Source organism: Melitaea cinxia, chromosome 21 (assembly GCF_905220565.1).
Source record: "Melitaea cinxia chromosome 21, ilMelCinx1.1, whole genome shotgun sequence".
NCBI lineage: Eukaryota > Metazoa > Arthropoda > Insecta > Lepidoptera > Nymphalidae > Melitaea > Melitaea cinxia.
In genome coordinates this window covers 10553447-10576386 of record NC_059414.1, presented here as the reverse complement: position 1 = coordinate 10576386, position 22940 = coordinate 10553447, and the positions used below count along the sequence as shown (strand labels likewise).

General features: G+C 33.5%; 1 protein-coding gene across 1 annotated transcript in view; it reads right to left on the bottom strand.

Moving 5' to 3' along the window:
- Positions 1 to 22940, bottom strand: part of LOC123663874 (rho GTPase-activating protein 7) — a 296925-nt gene that overhangs the window by 134483 nt on the left and 139502 nt on the right. The window lies entirely within an intron of this gene.

Below are 22940 nucleotides of genomic sequence, written 5' to 3'. Positions count from 1 at the left end.
ATTAACATATATCGATAAACAAATCTGTCAACTTGTTTACATACAAATCGAGTAATTTCGAATACAGTATTGTGGCGTATTCAATAAACATACAACTACTATTCAAGTAAGTATTTAAGAATCTGTCACGAACAGTCATTAATCTTAATGTACTGTTATAATAACATTTTTTTAGAATTAATTTCGTGTTACTTTTTTGTTGATAAAAAATTTATATTCAAATTAATCTTGTAAATATAATAAAAGCATAATTTATTACAGTAATATAATAAAAAAATTAATAGATTTATACATATTTATAAAACGTTGGTCTTTGTAAGATGTTTTAAATTATATTATATTGGATTTTGAAAATTCTTATTACTCTATTCATTATATTTGTACTATATATACTGGTACTATTATAACTGGGATGGCAAAGTTTTTACTGATTAAGGGAAATGTCGTTGGAAAGGATTTGTGTCCAAACGCGATGTGTGCTATATATCCGCCAGTTCGCAATAGACGTTTGTGGTGGATTAAGCTCATTTTTTTCAATTACCGAGAAAAAGAAGAGAAGGGATATTAACTTACGCTTCAGCCTCTAATATCCCACTACTGGGCATAGGCCTCTTTCCCCATATAGGAGAAGGATCAGAGCTTAATCCACCACGCTGCTCAAATGCGGGTTGGCGGATGCTCCAATGCGGGTTGGCGGATATTAACTTACCAGTGACAATTCGATAGCTTCTGACCAAAACTTTTTAAAGCTCGGAACAGAGGTAGTAGGTATGTAAGTGAACACTAAGAAAGCAACTATAGGATAACTAGATACTATGATAGTACATAGCTCAAGGACAGGAGAAATAAAATTCAAAAATATACGGTGTTTTAATGGCTTGGGTTTCTCAACAGTTCTAAACTTTCATCTCAAATAAAGCCAGCAAGCTAAAGAGCACACAGCAATAATAAAACCGTAATGTGAAAATAATCTTGAGCCATTTCAATTATTAGCTATAAAATCTACTCAAGATTTCTCCATTTCGTGTTCTAACGCACTTAATCCCATTGCGGAAGATGTAACGTTCCCACAATTGTCCGTGTGAAATCAGTTTTATGTCTGTCAACTACTGTCAATTGTATTCGTCGATCCAATCAGGAGCAAATTTACATTTTACCGAGAATGGAAGGCGAGACAACGAGGTAGAGTCCTTTTGAGTGATGTTTTAAGGTCGTGTCGCGTTTCGAATAGTTTAGAGTTCCCTGGTAAGTTGTTTTAATGACCTCGAAGAATCTTACGTTTGTGTATCTGTTTGAGCGGTGTTTGGGATTTCTGTCGATTATAAATTTCATTTTATGATTTCTAAAAGCAGGTTTCTTACTTTTTTACTTTACTTTAATTATTATTATCACAAAAGTAATACCTACTAAAAAAGTTTTTGTATACAGAGCTGGTATGTCTTTGTGTACTACAGTTCTAGAACTAAGGATTTTATCAGTTATTTTAAAATATAAATTTTAGAATTAAAATTTTCAAGAACCTATTTATCTTCAAACTTTCATCGACAGCAAAGTTACGAGAGTGAAGTCACATAAGGTCATATTTATATAATTCTATTATTGATGTTGTAATATTTCGTGAACTTGTGAAAGCGTATGATATATTTAATTTATTATATTATTCGATAGTAACAATCGATTACACATTCGATAGAGAGTGAAAATCGAATAGCGTTATCGATATGCAATCAATTCGTCACTGTCCGCTACCGTTGTTTATCGATAAGAGGTGTTCGCGTCACTAATTCGAGTCGATATGTACGCGCGATTGATTGATTCTGATTACGATAGGCGTCTTGATGTCTATGATTCCTATCGTTTAGTCTCCGATGACAAGTAAATTTCTACTTTGTTTTTGTATGCAGAGTAATGTACCAGAAACATTTTGATTTATTAATAATTATTTTTATAAAAATTTAAAGCAAAGTGAAAGGTACATTTATTTTAGTTAAGGGACAAAAATAAAAGATAACTTTTCTTGACATACTTAAAGTGATAAATATTGAATTATATTAATATTTAGAACATGCAAGCCTTATGACTAGAGAGTCAGATAGAGAAAGAGAAATAAAATAGAGGAGATCGAATGAGAGAAGCGCAATGTTTTCTGATATTCTTACTCACTGTAAAAATGTAGTCTTAGTAGCAGATTCACATTGATTTTCTATTAAGAACCCTACAACACATGCACAACTGTGGGCGTCTATCTTCATATCAGCACAGTCTTGATCATCACAATTACTTGATACTAAGTTCTACACTATCTTGATCTCAAGATATATCCCAGATTGTAAAGTGCAGTAAACACTTCCCATGCTTTCTCTTTAACAGAAACATATTTACAATTAAAACAATGTCTTAGACCTCATAGCTAACGTAATCTTAATGAAAAAACTACTCGTTTTCCTTACGAATCGTTCTATTTCTACGCCATGTTTGTTTTAAACGTCTTATTGTTTTTTAAAACAAGGCTTTTTTTACGATTAAATAAACATATTTGTAACATAAATTTTTAATAATATTTATAAATAACAGACATGTATATGTCAGTTGTGTTCTCTGTAACATAACAAATATAATGTATGAATGTGCTGTTCACTTTCGTTCAAAATATTTCGCTAATCACATTTTTATTGTGGCGTGACTGTGTGAGATTCTGAGATAGTATTACGTAAGACTGTCTGGATACTTAAACATTTTTTTACTAATTAATTGCTGTCTCCTACATGGAGGAAGCCCAGCAGTGGGATGTTACAGGCTGAATTAGATATTATTATCGAAATTTTTCTACCGGTTCTAGTAAACTGAATTTGGCTATATTTCAAAAGAATGAAATACATATAATATAATTGATATTTCAATTGTACTAGTTTAAAACACAAATTCGAAGTATGTAATTTTATGGTAAGTTAATTACATTTTAGTAATTTTTACAAATAACGAGAAAATCAATTTCAAATTACTTTTTTTAAGAGCTTTAAGCTTTATTTATTGTAATTATTAATTAATTATTAGGTGGGTACATTATTTGACCTAATTTAGTGTTAGTCTAATTCTTTTTGTAATTACATTTCACAACCCGGCCATTGATATTAAGGAGTTATAAAATTAAATAAAAATAAAAAAGCCAAAACTCGCCGAAACTTATCCATAACCCTGAAGTCAAGACACGTGAAATTTACAGTTTTATAACTTTCTTGTACTCTGCAATTTCTGTAGCTTACATGTTAAGAGTTTCCTTTGTCAAGTTTTGGTTATAATGCAAAAAAAAATCAATTTGAAAATAAAATAAGAGTCGTGAACAAAAACAAATTAAACCAACCTTATAAGTTAAGAATGGAACTTGTTAGGTAGCTTGTACACAAATAAATATCCTTATTTTACACGTAATAGTACTTATGCGTGAATAGATTTTTTTTTCATTAAATATATTAAGAACTGTAGATTGTAATCAAATATATGATCATAAACGAAATTCACGCAAACAAAATGGCGAGCAATGTTCATACTTAAAATCATTCTGACTTTCACCCTGTTTAAATTTGTTGATATTTAGGGTGAGTGTCGACTGGAGAAGATAAACTATCGATTCTAACTTTTTATAGTTTCTTCATACTGTTAAATCAACGATAGGGACAATAGGGATATCCAAATTTATACTGGTACAGATATATTCTTACTTGACAGAAAGTTACTTAAAAATGTGTCGTGGTATGAATTTTAATTTTAATTACGTTATTCCTACAAAAATGTGATGTTAACATGTCAGTCCTATTATATAGCATCACATGGCTTCGTTTATATTTTTCAATAAATATTTGAAGTCAAAAAGTCATAACTTTAGAGTTTAATTAACACAACACTTGTACATACTTACCTTTTACCCTTTCAGTCTTCTTCATTCCTTTCTCTTTTTAAAAAGACTGTCAGAAAGTGTTTTCTTGATATTCAACATGAATAAAAATATAAATATATATGTATGTGTGTATGAGTGTATGTATGTTTCCAGGTTTATGTCTCACTTTACATGTTTATATCATAATTTGTACATTTACACCGACACAATACCATCTCTTCTGTCCCTAAGTTGCCTGGAAAAGATCGCTTTTCAGCAATAAGACCGCCTTTGTACCTTATGATACTTTATTAAAATCAACTTGCTATTTAATATTTCTGTTTTGGTGTACAATAAAGCGTATTGTATTGTATAAGAATTTAATAGACTTTATTACGTATGTACTTTACGTAGTTATACATTTTATTAATACAAAAGAATCTAAAATAAACAAAACAAAAAATACTTATCATCAATTCAATGACCAGGATTACAATATAGCCTGCAGTGATGTGCTATTTTTTCGGATGTAGGTGTTTCAAGGATTTATTTAGAAACAATTTTTTTAAGCGATGTTTTTTTTTTTCTCTACCAATATATGTTATATTTGATACGGTGCAGTAGAAAATATCTTGATCAAAGTATGGAGCAATCTGACTGGTGAATTTCCTCAGTCACTGAATATCACAAACAGAAACCATTTGTATTTTGTTCCTGTAGTGATTAAAGAACACACGCACTACTTCTGCTAATGCCACATGTACATATGCTAGAGTAATAGGTACTAGGGGACACAATGGCGAGACTAGCAGAAATAAATATCATTGGGGACCACGTTAGTGCATTTATTTACTCGAAATCCACCTTCATCCGTGAAGTTCAGTATCAATTTAACGATAATTGACCTAAACCATAACCGTTTACGATACAGTCCGATTGAGGTCCCTTGTGGCTTTGTTAGCGTTGATATTCCATTTGTTTACGTAAGTAGTTTTGCTTCACTTCTCATCGTTATGTGACATTTATCGAACATATTTGAAATAATTGGTAAACTATTTAATATCCTTGAATTAAAAAAATTACACATTTTGATATAGGTTGTTAGTTTGATCCTTAAAATAAATTACATAAAAAAATTAAGAGAGAAAATCAAAATCAATCAATTATTTGACTTTTTATGACACACTTTAGTTTCTTAAAGATGCGATACATACAAAGAAAAATTATTAAACCAGTTAATAATTGTAAATATATTACTCAATATAACCATCATATTAAAAAAGTTTTAGCCTAAACTAAAACGGAAATGAATACTTACCTAGATCGGTTGAGAACAACATAACAACTTCCTCTTTTTAAAAAGTAGGTAAGTGAAAAAAGTAATTGTTTTATAACATTAAAGTTACAAGCACGTAACATAATAAGCACTATTTTAATGTATTTCGTAAACAGTAATTTAACATTAAGACACAAAAAATTACAATAATTATAATATTTAAAAAATATAATTAGAAGTTTCGCAAAAATTTAATACAATACTGTCATGTAATCCCAAATAAGAATAAGCGACCATTGCGTAAACATAATTTAAATAAATTGTTAATTAAGATTAAAAAGTAAAATCTACAAGATATAAATATTTTAAATTCCGAAAAGTTATTTAGAAATGAGTAACAATAATGACACACTTTCACACGTTTGTTATTTTAAAAGTTGCGAAAAAAAATCGTTTGTATCTATCTTAAGAAAAAAAAAATCGCAATTTTTTTTTATGTTATTAGATTGACTAACTAGCATACGGACCACCTGATGGTAGGCGGTTAACATAGCCCATGGACGCTTGCAACTTCCACAAAATCACAAGTGCGTTGTTGACCGTTACCCCAACACTCCTCAGGAGTTCTTGCTACCTTACTCACCACAGGAACAAAATACTATTAGACAGCGGTATTTGAGAGTAATTTTCTGTAAGATATAGTTCACATAATACATATTATTAGAAAATATAGTTTAAGCACAGCTTGCACAGTGAAACCACATCGTATAGATTAATTAATAGCAGATAATATAGATTCAGAGATAACAAAATAGTTTCATATCACAAAAGGTAATCGAACAAATATTATCGACACATTTGATGACCGAGATACACATCCGATATCGTTCGGAAGCTGATTTTATCTAAAGATTTCGCTACTAGATGTATCGCGGAATTTTACCTGTATCGAATATCATGCCTGTGAGTTTATTCAATTCACTTCATTTATTCATTCATTTGGAGAATAAGTTATTCTTATAATTCATGTCATATAGTGGTAGGTATTTATGATTTTTTTATAAGGGTTTTGGTTATGGATGCTTGATGGCAATCGGTACACATGGTAGGGAAATGATCCGCCAATTAACAGTAGAGTAGCTCCGTAGATTAAGCTCCATACCTTCTCCAGAATGGACTAAGAGCCTTTTGACCAGCTGTGGGACATCAGTTTTCAGTGGTACTATAAGAGCAACTTTTTTTTTCGCAAATGTTACGTAGAAATTGATTTAATTGTAGCCTTAGGAATTTTCATATCAATAATATATTAATGTATTACAGCGTCAATCTAATCTACAGTTTCTAAGATGAGAACTTTTAAACAAACAAACCTATATCAGTACATATTACCACTAATACCACCCGTCCGAAGATTTTATCGTGACATATTAAGTGTTAGATTAAGACAAAAAAGTCACCAAAAGATGTTTTATTACCAACTCTAATGTCATTGGAATACGGTCGATAATTATCAATTGTCGAATAGAAAGTTTATCTGGTAATAAATTCTGTAAGTGATAAATATAATTATGCAATCTAGAGAGTAGTAAATACATACACAAAAGCGCACATTACTATGTTAATATCATTAGTATTATTAAACTCACAACACAAAACGTACTATAATAGTAATAAAATTATAAACCTGTTTTTTAGCTTACAAAAAAATTGTTTTTGTTAGATTAGGTTCCAAACATTTTTAGGAGACTAGATATCAGATCAAATGAAGTAAAAAAATTAAGTCGTCTTTACCGCAAGCGATGTCATTTCACGTTCATAAGATTAAAAGAAGTTCTGTGAGCCGAAGAATTCGTTTGTAAATTAAAGACACTTGGAATTTCCAAATGTATTTAATGAATACTCGTAGGATCACAACACTCACACTTTAAATGGAACTTAACGAGATTTTATTAATTTAAGATTTCCTGAAATATTTTAACGCTATACAGTCAAATTATTAATTTTATTGAAGTTTCTTTTGCAAAAATGTAGCGTTACAAATCATGATTCAATAACAATATCTATGAATTTACTATCTAGACAAACAGTAAATAAACATTTTTATGAAAAATGATAATTTAGTTCATCCAAGACCAACATAATATTTAAAAAAATTACTAGCAGTTACTCAATTTATTCTTTTTTCATCATTAATGGAGGAATCTGATGTTTAATTTAATTTAGATAGATAATAATAACATAGTTTTGAAATTTTAAAACTGTTTACCATAAAAAAATTAACCATCTAAAGTACAATAGTTACAAAAAAATAATAATACTAAAACTATATACGCACATAATTTAATTGATATTAAAAACTAAGATACAAATATAACATATAGAGTGTTAATTTGAAAGTCAAGACAGATGAGATTACAATCAAAGTTGTTCTTACGTTTGGAGATAAGAGACGCTGATAGCGTCGACCGGCAACATATGAAAGTTATCGTGTAAGGGCGTGGTTTTTTGCCTTGTAAATAATATTAATGCTTTTATTGTTAGCTTTTTTTTGTTCACTAGACCACAACGAGTTTTCTATTAGATTTTTTTTTTGTATCAATCGGCTTGTGCCTTAACAAAAATATCCTAGTTTCAAATTCGAGACTGAATACTGTCGCGATATTATTAATTAATTTTATAAGGTTATAATTAAACGATAATTTTTTTTTGTAATAAAGCGATATTTTTTGATATTAAGAGTCTAAGATCAACGCCTCAAGTGAGATGAAATCCTTATAAACAAATTTTATTTTATGGAAATGGATCGGATCCACGACCGTTACCTAGCTAATTGTAAGTATTGTTATTATTGAGCCAAGCTCATAAGAACATTACTACAAAATAAATTCGTTAGAATATACGTAAAGATAATAGTAGTATGTTAAAATACAATATTTTTATTACTTTAAGATACAATTTATACTCGTATCGTTCAACTCTAATTTATCTTATTAAACATTAACTTTTATATTAAATTAATTTTCCATTTAAAATTATTTTAAATTACACAAAATAAATTTCATAATTTTTTTATAAATTTCAAACATCGATATCGATCAACAATCTCATAACTTGTCCAATATTTTGGCCTGCATAATGCACATCGTTACGAAGCGGCAACCTCGTTACACTTTCCGCTTTAACTTATATAAACGGGTCTACATTCATTAACTGAATTAACGAACTAAAGTTTTAATTAACAAAACTTTGACGATATATTCCCGTATTCATTAAAATTATTGCTTTCAGAGGTTGTTTAGTTCTTCGTAATGATGTGGTATAACTTATTATTTGAATAAAATTCAAGTTATGTTTTTATATTATATACATTTCATTCAAACGCCTCTCAACACTTTAAGATTTAGAGTATTCCGTGAAACTTTAAGAACTTAATTGTATGCTGGTTGATATTGAACTAGTGTGGTGAATTAACCTTTTTGTTTTAGAGTAAAGGTAATCAGGTGGGATGGCATCCGCCGGCGTTAATTCAACTACTATTCTTTATTGCACTTTAAAAAAATCATAACTACAAGTCATTTTTACAAAGGATGTTGGCAAGGGCGAACTTATCTCTGTAAGAGATCTCTACCAGTCTACCCATGGTGGTGAGAAATGACCGCTGGATTCATAAGCGCAAGAGTGATAAAGTGAAAAAAAAAAACTGTACCTACTTCATATCATAAAAAATGGTGGATTAAGCTCCAACCTTTTCTCGATACAGCCTTGTAAGAGCGATGGTTTTCTTAGAGACTTTATAGCCTCATTGAGTTCCGTTCACACATACATATATGTTCCAATAAAAATGAACTTGGGTACATATACACGCACTAATCATAAGCATATTAATTAATTACTATGCCAATATGCTAATTAGGCAAGGTCACTTTATACAAAAAGTTGAACAAAACGAATCTTTTTTCGGACAGGAACCGATTGACACAATAATAAACAAACGCTTCGTTCCCTTACATTGGTTACACGTACAATTTTATATACAACTTATCGACAGTTGACTTAATATTTACTTTATCTGATTCATTAAATTCATGGCTAAGCGTGACACCGTTAGATTAAAGGTTTACCGATATAAGATAAAAGCCTCTTTCTATAAATCCCTTAACAATAAACCAGCCGCAGTTCCGCATTTAAGCTCAATCTCAACAGTCGATAAGCCATCTCGGTTTATCGACATTTTCTGTCACAGCACTAGTGTCGTGTTGAGGTACAATGCGGATGCTTTGTTTGCGGATACGGTAAAATATCATAGGGTAAGAATTGAGGTGAGATTTATTGGAAATTGGAACGTATAAGCTTTTTTCGATAAAAATACTTTGTTTTTTTTTGTAACGATTTAGGACGGCAATTTTTCATATGTTGTCAGTTGAAACCTACGTTGTAGGGTTAAATTCTTTTTAGTAGTGTTTACTGGATATGTAATATTAATAGTTTATAATGTCTTTTAGTTTTATTATAAGCCTTGGGTCCAAATTTGGACTGATGGCGTTGTTTTTAGGTATAAATTTGGTTTAAAATTTTGTCCCATAGTAGACGATGAAGGGAACGTCTTGAGCAATCAGATTGCAAACAAAAATACATTAGAGACTTTTACCTTCATAAGCCATTATTATAGGACGGCGTAGTAGGATAGCTTTTTTTTTTCTTTAGTAGTAACAAACGGTTTTTTCTAGAATTGTAAAATTTACAAACGGTTGACAGCTTGTCAGTATTATGAGCGATATAGGATCTTTTCAGATTCTTTGTTTCCTATACCTAAGCTGTAATCTCTACTCTAGGTAAAGAACTTCTCGACGACACTTTCGTCAATACTTTTTCTGTTCAATTCCAGAAATATTAATACAATAATTGAAAAATATAGCTCGGGAGACTTATTGATTGATATAAGATGTGACAAAAGTAGATTAGTGACGCATTTGGAAATTGTAAATTTGACCAACGATTATGACGACAGAAAATGTGTTGTTGTTATGACACTTTCAAATACAAAAAACGAAAATTAGCCTCTTTTAAACATACCTTCAACAACACTTATGTTGTTCACGCACGAGTTATCGTTAGCTTTACTTTCAAAAAAAAAAACACATTTGGTTTATTTAAACAAATACGTAACAAAGAAAAATATTTTTTAAAATTATATTCATTAATTCTCAAATGCTCTGGCTATTTTACTCACCACATAAACACAACATTGCACACACACACAACGAATTTTCATGTATAAGTTCATAAAAGTCCTTGAAAAAGGCTTATAGTTGTAAGACGACTTTTAAAACATTAACTAGTGATTGTAGGTACTCTTTAGCAACAATAAAACGAAATATCTTTACCGCCCGACAACTTTCGATAACCGCAGACAGCGTGGTACCATCCCATATAAGACGTTGTACGATGACTCTTGATTTCTTTTTTTTTGGTAATTGTACGTTTAATAACTATTTCTTAATTGATTCTGATTGGTTGATTAAATCGTTTATTATTTTGTGGATTGTTCTTTAGTTCTTAAAAAAGGTAAAGTTTTTTTGGCGCCTAAATATTATAATATCATTTTCTAAAATATAACAATTATTATAACTTCGTGCGCTCACGAGAAAAAACAACGTATTTTGGGTTAATTAACATTGTATAACTTTGGGTTACGTCATAAAAACACGTAAGTGAATAAAATAGCTTATTCACTGCAAGAACTTTAATTAAAATACTGAAATAATATCAATTACTAACAAACGGACGATTTTAATATCATTTTATTTACTTAAAAAGGTTTACTCTCCTCGTAAGCGGATATTCCTCTGTTCAGACGGTTATGTCATTTTTAATTAAAATTTTCCAACTTTATAATTCTTTGAATCTTATGAAGATTGATATTCTATTGAGATAGATGAGCTCTTAAGCAAGACGCCTTTTTAGCTGGTATACTATTGCTGATAAACACTCTGTTCACACGTGTTAATTTGAGGAAAAATTTGCCTATAGCTTCCATTGATAAATTGGGCTATCCAATACAATAATATTTTAACTTTTGATTTTTAATGATAGTATAAATATATAAATATTAATTATAAGATAAGTATATTTTTTTTTATAAAAGACTTGATTTTTTTTTTTTTTTTTTTTTTTTTTTTTTTTTTTTTTTTTTTTTTTTTTTTTAATATATAGACTAGCGCTTGACTGCGATCTCACCTGAAGGTAAGTGCAGATGCAGCCTAAGGTGGTGCGCGCCCGCCCAGAAGATGCCTATTCACTCTTGATTTAAAGATAGCCAAGTTATAGTTCGTTGGAAAAACGGAAGCCGGAAGGGCATTCCAAATTTTTGCGGTGCGTATTAGGAACGAGGAAGCAAATCGTTTAGTGCGAGATCGTGGAATTTCAACCACATAGCGGTGCAGATTCATGCGATGCCTTGCGGTTCGGTGGTAGAAAGGTGATGGTGGAACCAAATTGTATAGTTCTAGAGAACAAGCAACCTTGCGCCGATGTTCGAGACTTGGAAGTCTAGAGCGAACCAGCGATTTGTCACCGATGAGTCTTCTGGCGCGTCGATCCACAGAATCCAAAGCAGCGAGCTGGTACTTGGCAGAGCCATCCCATAAGTGGCTGCAGTACTCCATACACGATCGAACTTGTGCTTGGTAGAGAGTAAGAAGCTGTTCCGGTGTGAAGTACTGCCTGACTTTATTGAGGATACCAAGTTTCCTACCAGCAATTTTTGCCTTGGACTCTATGCATTGTCCGAAGTTCATATTAGACGAAATATTTATGCCTAGAAGATCAATACTATCGGTGATCGGTACAGATACACCCCGGAAAGTCGGCGCTAATGGGAATGGACTCCGTTTAGCAGTGAAAAGACACGCTTGTGTTTTGGAAGCATTAAACTTGACTAGGTTGGCGTCACCCCAATCGGATACCTCTTTCAAAGCCAAATTCATGCGTTCAACCAGGGCCTCTCTATGCTCATGAGTTTCAGCCCCACTAGCTCGGGGACCGGACACGTATCTCTCCGTAACAGTGCTGTCATCCGCGTATCCAAAGATACCGGGCCTGAGGAGGTCATTTATGTGAATCAAGAAGAGGGTTGCAGAGAGAACTGATCCCTGAGGGACACCGGCATTAACCGCCATCAAGTCAGACGAGGAGCCATCTAAGACCACCCGAAATGATCGCCCACTCAGGAAATCTGATATCCAGTCACACAAGCTCGGGGGTATTCCGTAAGCTGAAAGCTTGCTCAATAGGCTCTCATGCCAGACCCGGTCAAATGCCTTCGATACATCGAGTGAGACAGCTAGCGCCTCTCCGTGCTTGTCCAAGGCTTCGCCCCAGATGTGCGAGGCGTACACTAAAAGATCCCCCGTGGACCTGTTACGGCGGAAACCGTATTGCTGGTCCGACAGGAGGTCATTCAACTCGAGGTATGCTAGGAGCTTATCATTCAGTATACGCTCCAAACTTTTACACAGTATGGAGGTGATCGCGATAGGTCTATAGTTAGCCGGGTCGGCACGACTACGTTTTTTTGGTACAGGTTGTACGTTGGCAATCTTCCATGCTTTAGGAACTTGAGCGGATTTTAGAGAGAGGCGGTACAAGCGCGTGAGAATAGGAGACAACTCAGGAGCACAGTGTTTAAGTACTCTTGCTGGTATCCCGTCAGGGCCACTAGCCTTATTCACATCCAAGTTACGGAGTACTCTCAAAACCTCAGTTTGGCGAATGCGTAGTTCTGACATAACAGAGTCGCAAGATGGATGTCTGGGCGGTGAGGCACTACCTGCATCAAGGAGCGAATTTTCTGCAAACAGATTCGCCAAAAGGTTAGCCTTGTCTGTCGCAGTAAAGGCCAGCGATCCATCTGGTTTAAGCAGAGGAGGCAGCGAGGGACGGCAGAAGCTCATTTCAACCGACTTAGATAGTGACCAAAATGCTCTACTACCGCGCGGATGGGAAGCTAATTGGGCTCCGATGCGATTAATACGGTTGAAACGAGCTTTTTTAAGAACCCTTTTGTGGGACTTGGCAGCAGAGTTGAACGCTCTCTTCCTCGTAGTGATGTCCGGAGATTTAAGGGTACGGGCTTCAGCCCACGCTGCAAACGCTGAGTCCTTACGGGCTGCAGCTTCGGCACATTCTGCATTATACCACCTAGGGATCTTGCCATCAAGTGATACATCAGCAAATGGAATGAAGTACTCCATCCCCTGACGTATCAATTCAGATATTTCTTGTTCGCAACTCGACGGATCACAGGAAGAGAAGCAAGTCCGCCGCCAAGGGTAGGATGCAAAAAAGTGTCGCATCTCATCCCAATCTGCCGACTTATATCGCCACACACGTCTGGTTCCGGTAGGACCTGTATCCAGAGGGTGAAAGTTAGATACTGACTTTACCACACAGTGATCAGATGTGCCCAGGGGAGCTGCAACTGATACCGAGGACCGGTCTGGGTCAGTTGTCAACAGAAGGTCCAAACAATTAGGTGTATGGTCATCAACGTCGGGTACTCGTGTTGCTTCTTGGACTAGCTGAGTAAGATCTAGCGACAGGGCAAATTTGAGCGCCTCTCTCCCGGCGTGGTCGGTATTCTGGTATGGGAACAGCCAGTCTTGGTGGTGAGCGTTAAAATCCCCCAGAAATACCATTTGGGCTGCTGGATACCGACGTTGGACCATGTCAGCCGTCTCACTGAGATAGTCGAACATCCGAGTCGTCTCCTGATCACCACTGTGCGACCGATAGGTACAGGCATACACAATCTGCTCCATTCCCGTGTCCAATAAACACCACATGATGGAAAGGCTAGGTATCTCTAACTTACGGAGACGCCGGCAGCAGACGTCATCACGAGCAAACAAACAGACTCCAGCGTGAGATTTAAAATTATGTTCGAGCGAATACCCAGGGTACTGCAGGTACGTTACATCTGCTGGGCTACCTATTTGCGTCTCCGTAAGGAAAAGTAAATGCGGCCTCTCAGTCTCCAGGTGGTGGTGGACTGCATCGAGATTTGAGTGCAATCCTCGTATGTTGGTGAGGTGCACTTTGAGAGAGAGGAGGTGCAGCCGCTGTTTAACCTTACTTTTTTTCTTGTTCTTCATTGTGGTCAAGGGGTGAATAGGAGGGGAAATGGTAGTTGTACGAGGGGCTACGTCTATAGACTCCACGATTTTTACAGAAACCACACTAAAGAAGACTCGACTGGAGACCGCGGGGACGCCCGAACCCCCCAGGAAATCGCCATCGGGTCCTCTCACCGGTCGCCAACCGGCACGATGGAAGCCATCCCTGGATTTTTCGCTAGGTGGCGGGGCAGCCTTTCATAGGTGGCGAACCTACTAGTTGGGCCCCCTACTGCCTGCGGTCGGCCAGCGGTGCACCGTGCTTCGGATCCCGCTACCCTCCAGGTCGAGACGTCCGGCGCAGGGACTACGCAGATCAGGATCCTGTCACTAGACGCAGTGCAACTGTACATACCCATACCCCTATGATTGGCTATTACGAGCATCGTTCCGGAACGCGAGGCGCCTCACGGCACGACTAGTCGTGTCGCAAGACGCGTCACTTGGCGGCGCGTCTTTGCTCGATGGGTGGTCACACTAGCCACGGCCGAAGCCTACCACCTATGTATGTTACTCGTTTTGCACCACCCAGGGGTCACGTGTAGGGTAAAGAGGGTTAAGACCTGACTTGGTACATCCTACGGACGCGAGTAACTGCGACCCCCAAAATTAAGTTTAACAAAAAAAAACTAAGTCATAATTTTAATTTCCCCTAAAATCGTGAATAGATAAACCTAATATATTTTATTTGGGTTATGAAACTTGGTATTTGGATATGGAAAACTGTTTCATAGTTATTATCTTAGTTTAACACTGAAATTATTGAATCGATTATAGTAATACTTTTACAATTAGAAACTCATATTACCTATAAGCACCAAGGTTATTAAACCTCATTTTTTGACTCATAATAGGGTAACAGTAATAAAAAATATAAATGTTCGTCAACTTTCCACTAAATTGAATGAAATTTTTTAATTCCTTTATTTAATAAAGGTTGTTAACAGAGCATTCAATAAAAATATCCAATAATATACATACATACATTTGGTTCATGACTATTTCCTACTAAATTTACAAACAACACTGTTTTCATAGAGATACCAAATTATAAAATCTTTATAATATGTACGATTTTTATTTTTGTGTTACCCACAATTAGGAATTCTAAACATTTTTGAATATCATATCAAAAATTGACCGCTCCAGCGGGATTCGAACCCGCGTCTTCGACATACCGTGTCGACGCTCTAGCCAATTAAGCTATGGAACGATATACCCGCTAGAGCGAAACTTTTGATATGATGATTTTTACTTTCGGTTTAAGCGAACCGTGGCGCCGCTACCGCGCCGTACATATTAAAAATAGCATGGTGTCGTCTCCTGTCAAAGATTTTCATTGTAATATGAAACTTTGAATAGTTACGAGTCTCTGTAAAGAACTCACTATAGACGGCGCCACGGTTCGCTTAAACCGAAAGTAAAAATCATCATATCAAAAGTTTCGCTCTAGCGGGTATATCGTTCCATAGCTTAATTGGCTAGAGCGTCGACACGGTATGTCGAAGACGCGGGTTCGAATCCCGCTGGAGCGGTCAATTTTTGATATGATATTCAAAAATGTTTAGAAATCTTTATAAGTGAAACCAGTAATAATAGTGATTGCTAGTAAACGTAAAAAAAACAACTTAAATTACGTCGACAAGTAATAAATACAACGTAAGTAGGCGGAAAATTCGATTCTCGATTTCTCTGGGATGCCATCATCAGATCCTCGTTTCCTTATCATGGGATTCCCCTGGGTTATCTCCTTTCCAACAAAAAGAGGATCATCAAAATCGGTTCATAAACGACGAAGTTATCCCCGAACATACACACATATACGGTATAATGCCTTCCCCCTTTTTTGAGGTCTGTTAAAACCAACTAATGATAAATAAAAATGATTAATTACAAGGGCAAAAAAATTAGATTCATACTTGACAAACAAAAAAAAAAATGGAATCGAATTGAGAACCTCCTCCTTTTTTGGAAGTCGGCAAAAACGTTTCAAAAATATCTACTAAAAATAATAAGACGTAAAACAGCTATATTTTATGTACACATAAAAAAGTTTTTTTTAATTTACGAACTAAAAAATCACGTATCTTATTACGAGCGAGTTGAACTTCTCCAAAGTTCTAATGACTTTTCTCTCGCTTTTTTCGGCGATGAGTTTCGTTCGTTATGTCAGCTGTTATGTTTGCTCAAATATTTTTATATGTGGGCAATTTTGTCCAATAGGGTTGATTCACACTAAAGACAATGTTTCGCTTACGATAATAAGCTGAGCTGTTGCGTAACGTCGCAAAAGTTATCAATGCAAACAGCGAGAGTAAGGCTCGGTCAGCTGTCAAGGAATGGAATCCAATGATTAACTTACAAAGGTGACCGAATACAAGGTACGTATTTACATACTACATATTTGTAATATGTCCTTTGAGACATGCTGGTTCAAAGGAAAATACCAACCTCAGAATTCAAACTCACGAATCTAAATGTTACACAATGTACTTGTCACATTGACTTAAAGTTATGATGTCTTCGTAGCTTTCAGAAAGCATGTTATATAGCCCATACAACAATGACAAAGTTTATTTCTTCAGAAAAAAATCTTCAAAACTGATATATCCAATACTTTAGCCTTTCTCCTGCATGGAAAAAGAAACCTATACCTAACAGTAGGATTTTACAGACTGTATTAATAAGACAATTAATGATAAATATATATTTATCATTTTTTATTTATATATTTATCTTTAACAAATATTAGCATACACAATAATAAAAATTATACAGATATCTCACGAAAATGTTTACAAATATTCACATAAAAATCTCAGTATAAGAACCCGAAGGCTCATTCACATGAACACGTAGCATTAACCGCTCTGAGCTGTAATAAACAAGCACCTAATTGCCCGCTAACTTCCGCGCAGATAGTATCGGTAAATAAAGTTCAGTGCACATCGACGCGCGAAATTGTGGTCGAGAAACGTTTAAGTGATGTGACTTGATGTGAGAGGTCGAAATTATCGATAGCGACTGGTCTGTCTGACTGGAGAGTTTCTTGAGGTTTTGATGTAACTTTCAAGAGTTGGAATTATTATCTAAATTATTCAAATTCAGAAGCAATTCTAATATAAAAAGACTGTGCCAATGTTATATTTCACAAAAGTTAATAAAATATACAAATATATATTATGCATATTTTTAATTTTGTAAACCTTAATTATATGAAATATTGCATAATATAATTATAAAATTAACTTAAGGTAATTTACGCGGTAAGTGTGCCCAAGTCCCAAGAATAAGATGAAAGATGGCAACAGAGACAGGCTGACTTATTAGCCTTTACATATATAGCCTTTTGGGAGGTAATTAATTTACCAAAGGTTCATTAGTTCCCTTACTACGCGAACGATCTCAATGGCAGACATGGTAGAATGGTATTTTAGAGCATTGACTTACGAATATATTAAGTAAAACTGATTTTAATATTTACGGACGATGAAGTATATTTCTATTAAGTATTAAGATATAAACTGATTTAAAATACCAATGGATAACTCTATACACCCAACACTCGATACTCTACTCTAACTTTAAGTATAAATCTATTTTTTTTTTATCACTAGAGGTTCAAAGTTTAATGCCAAACTTTATTCTAAACTAATTAAACCACGTGGTTTTATCCGCATTTAGTTACAATGTCACACTTAGTTTGTTTGCATGTGTATCATTATTTATTCTTGTCTATGATTCTCAAACTAAAGTTTAATTCTCTATTATACTCTATAATATGTAGGCTAATAGAAAAATTCTAACTTATAATTATATTTATAATTAAATATATAATTCTATAATAAAAATATTATAAGGTGATCAAAAAACGTTCATTAGCATTACTTTAGTGTACAAGTTATTTACTTTATATAATAATTATTAATTTTGTATACACCTATTTGAAAGTATTATTATTCGTTTAAATAAAAAGTAACATAAACTTTAGTCGTTAGATATTATTATATAAGTCCTAAGCTATTGTAATTTGTGTAAATACTTCATCAATGCCTACGTGCCTTAAAAGCCAGCTACTAAGCTTAAGTGCACAAACAGACAAGATCTTAACGTACGATGAAAAACTGCGAAGCGAATCTTGTACCGTTCTATTTGGTCTAAGCAACCGGTGGTCTCTGAACATTGACATTTCTTTGACATAGTGTTGTCAATCGATTTATCGACAATACGATATGATTTATGGATATTATGATATGATATATTTTTGAGTATATTGTTAATAAATTTAAATTGAGTATAATATTATTTAAGGTAAAATTAAGAATGTATATGAATTTTAAATCGTTTAAAATATAAGTTTAAGGAGTTTTTGCGCTTAGAAGAAAATAAATGTTTTATTCGTATAAGCTAAGTTCTCGTGTACTTAATATTATGAATATGACAACAAAATTAGAAACTGCTATTATGATGTGTCAAACAATAAAAACGTGTGTATATATGTGAAACGTGTAACGCATGAAAGGTGTAGGTAAAAGTGAATACAATATTTTTTATTGTCTTATTTAAAAAATTCAAGCCTAATGGCTTAGCACATAAATTACGCTACAATTCTTAATTAGATCCCCTGAGTTCAAAAGAATTCTGGCTATTATTTATATTATTATTACTATTCTTTATATCATTTTGTATATTTATATACGAAAGGTCGAGACTAATTAAGTAGACAAACTAATTATTTAATAATAAAGTGTTTTTTCTACTTTCAATGCATTGAAATTACGTCAGAAGTCTTTTGTATGTTTATCACTTCAGTTAATTTTGGCATAGAATTTTATTTTTATACGCATTTAACTACAATGAATAGTTAATTTAATTTGTTTAATTTTAATTGATTGTACTGCGAACGCCATTCAAGTAGTACTTCAAGTATTGACTGCTCCACGCTACCTCTTAATTGTTTTTATTTGTACAAATTAATCAATGCAGCGACGTGTAAGAATAAATGGATTGTTAATTACATTAATAAACAATTCGCCATGAATTGAAAGCACGTTCACGTGGGATTAAGCGCTGGAAGCAACATTTGAACTGTAGTCCTTATCTCGAGAGATATAAAAGCTTTGATCAGAAGGTGTATTGTTTCATTGTAACCAAACGAACCGTTAGAAAGCTTCTGTATTCTAATGAATGTTTTAAGAATGATTAAAACTCAATGACTTCGCAAAACAAAGTTTCGCCATCAATAGCACGATGCAACTGAACGGGTACGCTACCATAGTATTACGAATAATAATAATAAAAAAACTCAAAACAAAAAAAAGGTATTTGTCATAAGAGTCGATGCGTTAGTTGTTGATTAAACATTGACAATAACAAAATAGTCACATAAATCAAACTCTATAAGACATGTTGAAGATTGATTTCTACAGAAGTAAAAGTATTTTCATCGATTGGACAGAAATTCTTGACATGACCTCGTCTGTCAGAGCGTTTAAATGAAAAAAAAGCCTACGTAACGATCATTGATTATTGGAAAGTAAATGGAGCAGGCGTTATTTATAAATTTTATGTGTGAATAGCAGCCTTCATCACTTTTATTTATTATTTCATCTTGTGAATCTCAGTATGTTACAGCTATTTGATACGCTATGGTAGAGCATCGTAAGCAATATTAGTTTTTAATATTGATGACATAAAGCCTTCAATGTTTTTTTCCTTAGAAATTTCGATAAAAATAATTGCCTGGTTTAAAGAATAGGCGGAGATTAAATCTAAAGATTGAGGGAAAGTTCCTCTCGAAAAGCAATTAGTCGATTTTAATGTGGTTTTCATAACCCCGGGGATTTTTAAAAGGTTAAGCGATGGAGGTTTCTAACGAAATCTGTCATTTACAACCCTTCAATTAAAGTTTTTTATAGTCATATTTTCTTTATTAAGTTATTAAATAATATTGTGCATGGCTTTGCTATACTGTTACTCATAATATAATAATTTACCGTTATAATTGTTGATTTTAATGATTATCGATATGTGAGTGTAACATTACTAAAATCATTCGTAATCGTACAGTTGCAAAAACCACAAGATCTACGCGTCATGCAGTCTAGAGGTCGGTTGGTTGCGAAACAAGTAAAAAATTTACAGAACCATTTGCATTTAAACTATACAATTTCAAACCTTAATCCTTTCATTTAAATATCAATCTACGTGATCAATACGTTTGTCTCGTAAAGTGGAGACAGCTTTACGTGTTTGCGGAAAATAATCTTGGTGACCTTATGTTTGAGGAATAAGGATTAAAATCGAGTGTTTCGTCTTTTTGAATAAAAAGGCTTGGCTTGTATCGACATGTTTAAGTTAACATGTCACGGCTTTCAATGGAATGTTGTTTGATAAATAAAAACATTAGACGTTTTAAGTTATCGTCACATTGCGATGGAGATCTTTGTGATTTTGCTTATTGTATGTTAGAAATGACATTTTTTTGCTCCTACGTTTAAATAGGCGTTATTTTGTTTAAGTATGTAATGAAAAAACAAGCTTATCATGATTGTGTGTAAATAAGAACTGCCATCGATTGAGTCAAACATTTTGTATTTTTTTTTTATTACTTAGCTCTTATATTTGTATACATCAACATAAAGCAAATTTTAGTTTACATATAGAAATAAACATCGGATTTACAAGACTATTGTATACAAACTTGAATATTTCAATCAAGCCTTCAAATCTCTGAATGGAATCAAACGAATTGCGAAATTCTAGACTAAGATACGCTCAAAACACACGATCCAAACTATTAATGTTTAGCTAAATCCAATTTGCGTTTCAGCCAAGAGTAATTACTCCCTGAACTCCTCTCTCAAAACTATTTTTAATGAGATATTATAGACTTAATACTGATATTTTATTTCATGAGTCAACATTAAAAGTACTATTTTTAACTGGCTAAAAAAGGGATAAGTTCTTAATTTAACAGTGTGTTTTTATGTCCGTTGCTTATTACTTATTAGTGAGTGTAATGCCGATTTTGATAGCTCTTCTTATATTCGTGGGCTGGTGTTTGTGATGTTTGATTGTCGCGAAGATCCGACGAGTAGGTTTTGAGTTATTTCTAAATCTTACTAAATTAATTTTGACTGTGTTGATGATATTATTCTTTTTTACTTGTCGATGCAATTTCTGAATATTTAAGCAATCATTTTGTAGGCACCATTCTTTTACCTATTTCATTATAAATTGTTATGATGCTAGATGACCCGCGCGATAGCACCCACGATTAGTGCTTAAATCTTGTGAGTTATAATTGATGTCGTTTGGTATAAAAGTAATTCCAGATTATACAACAAAACATGTTAAAAAACGAAGTTATTTAGCAAATTTTATTAAATTTATATGAAATGTGTTAAGAAGCGTCTAATTCAGACTTGTGTATATGCAGCTTTGCTCTTTGTTATGTAATGTTTTTTTCCCATCTTTAAAGGTCCCATCTTTAAGAGGTCTTTGTTAGCTACGAGTAGCTTAGCAGCTTGATATTATGCCATAAAACTAATTAAACCAAGTTGACGTAATGTATAACATACGATGTAAAATGGGCTCCATAAAAAGGCTCAGGATCACTCAACGGACGATTGAGAGATCTATGCTTGAAATCTCTTTCTTTCTCTCTGTAATGAAACCAGAAACGATGAGATACGTAGAAGAACAAAAGTAAATGACACCGCAACGGATCACAAAGTTAAAGTGGCAATGGGCGGGGCACATAGTTTAAACAACTGATGGACGTTGGGATCGCAATGTGTTGGAGTGGCGGTCTTGCATCGGTAAGCGTAGCGTTTAAGACTAGATGGATAGATGACATCAAACGGGTCGCTGACAGCCACTACATTCAAGCAGCGCTAGACCACGAAAGGTAAAAATCTTTGCAAGACTTGTCCATGACATGTCCATGACTTGTCCATGTCAAGACATGTCCAGCAGTGGTTGTCCATCGGTTGAAAATGATGATGATGGTGATAACTAAAGCTGTATAAGTTAGTACTTAACTTGGTATTATAAAAGATCGTAAAATTTGTAGAGAAGAAGTACAATTGTAACCGTAAAACTCAACACGGAAAAATTTCGAGGGATCCTAAACGATCAAATAACTTTTATAACGCTATTCAACGATTTACTAAACTGTTCCGTACTCGTATAAGATTTGGACTAAATCACCATTTCTTTTTATTTCATTAGATTATAATGATAGATTTAATATGATCATATAAGGTTCTTCGGTAGATACTGGTGTATTATATGTCTCAGTTTGGTATGAAAATAACAGATATGTCTTACGGTAGACATAAGAGCTAACCAAACATCGCTGGAATTGCTTAGGCAGTGTCTACAAACACAGCGAGTATTAGGGATTCACTTATTTGTCCTACCAGTTGTAGAGGTTTGCTGTCGCTAATTGCCTTGAATATATTACCTGAAAAAGAAAATGATATGTTAAGTTTTATATTTAAAAAAACTTCTCATTGTATTATGTATGTATTTATTTGTTTCTATTTGTGTTGTTTTGTTATTTATATTAATAAATAAGATTCAAGCGCTATATATATTACTGTATCATTAA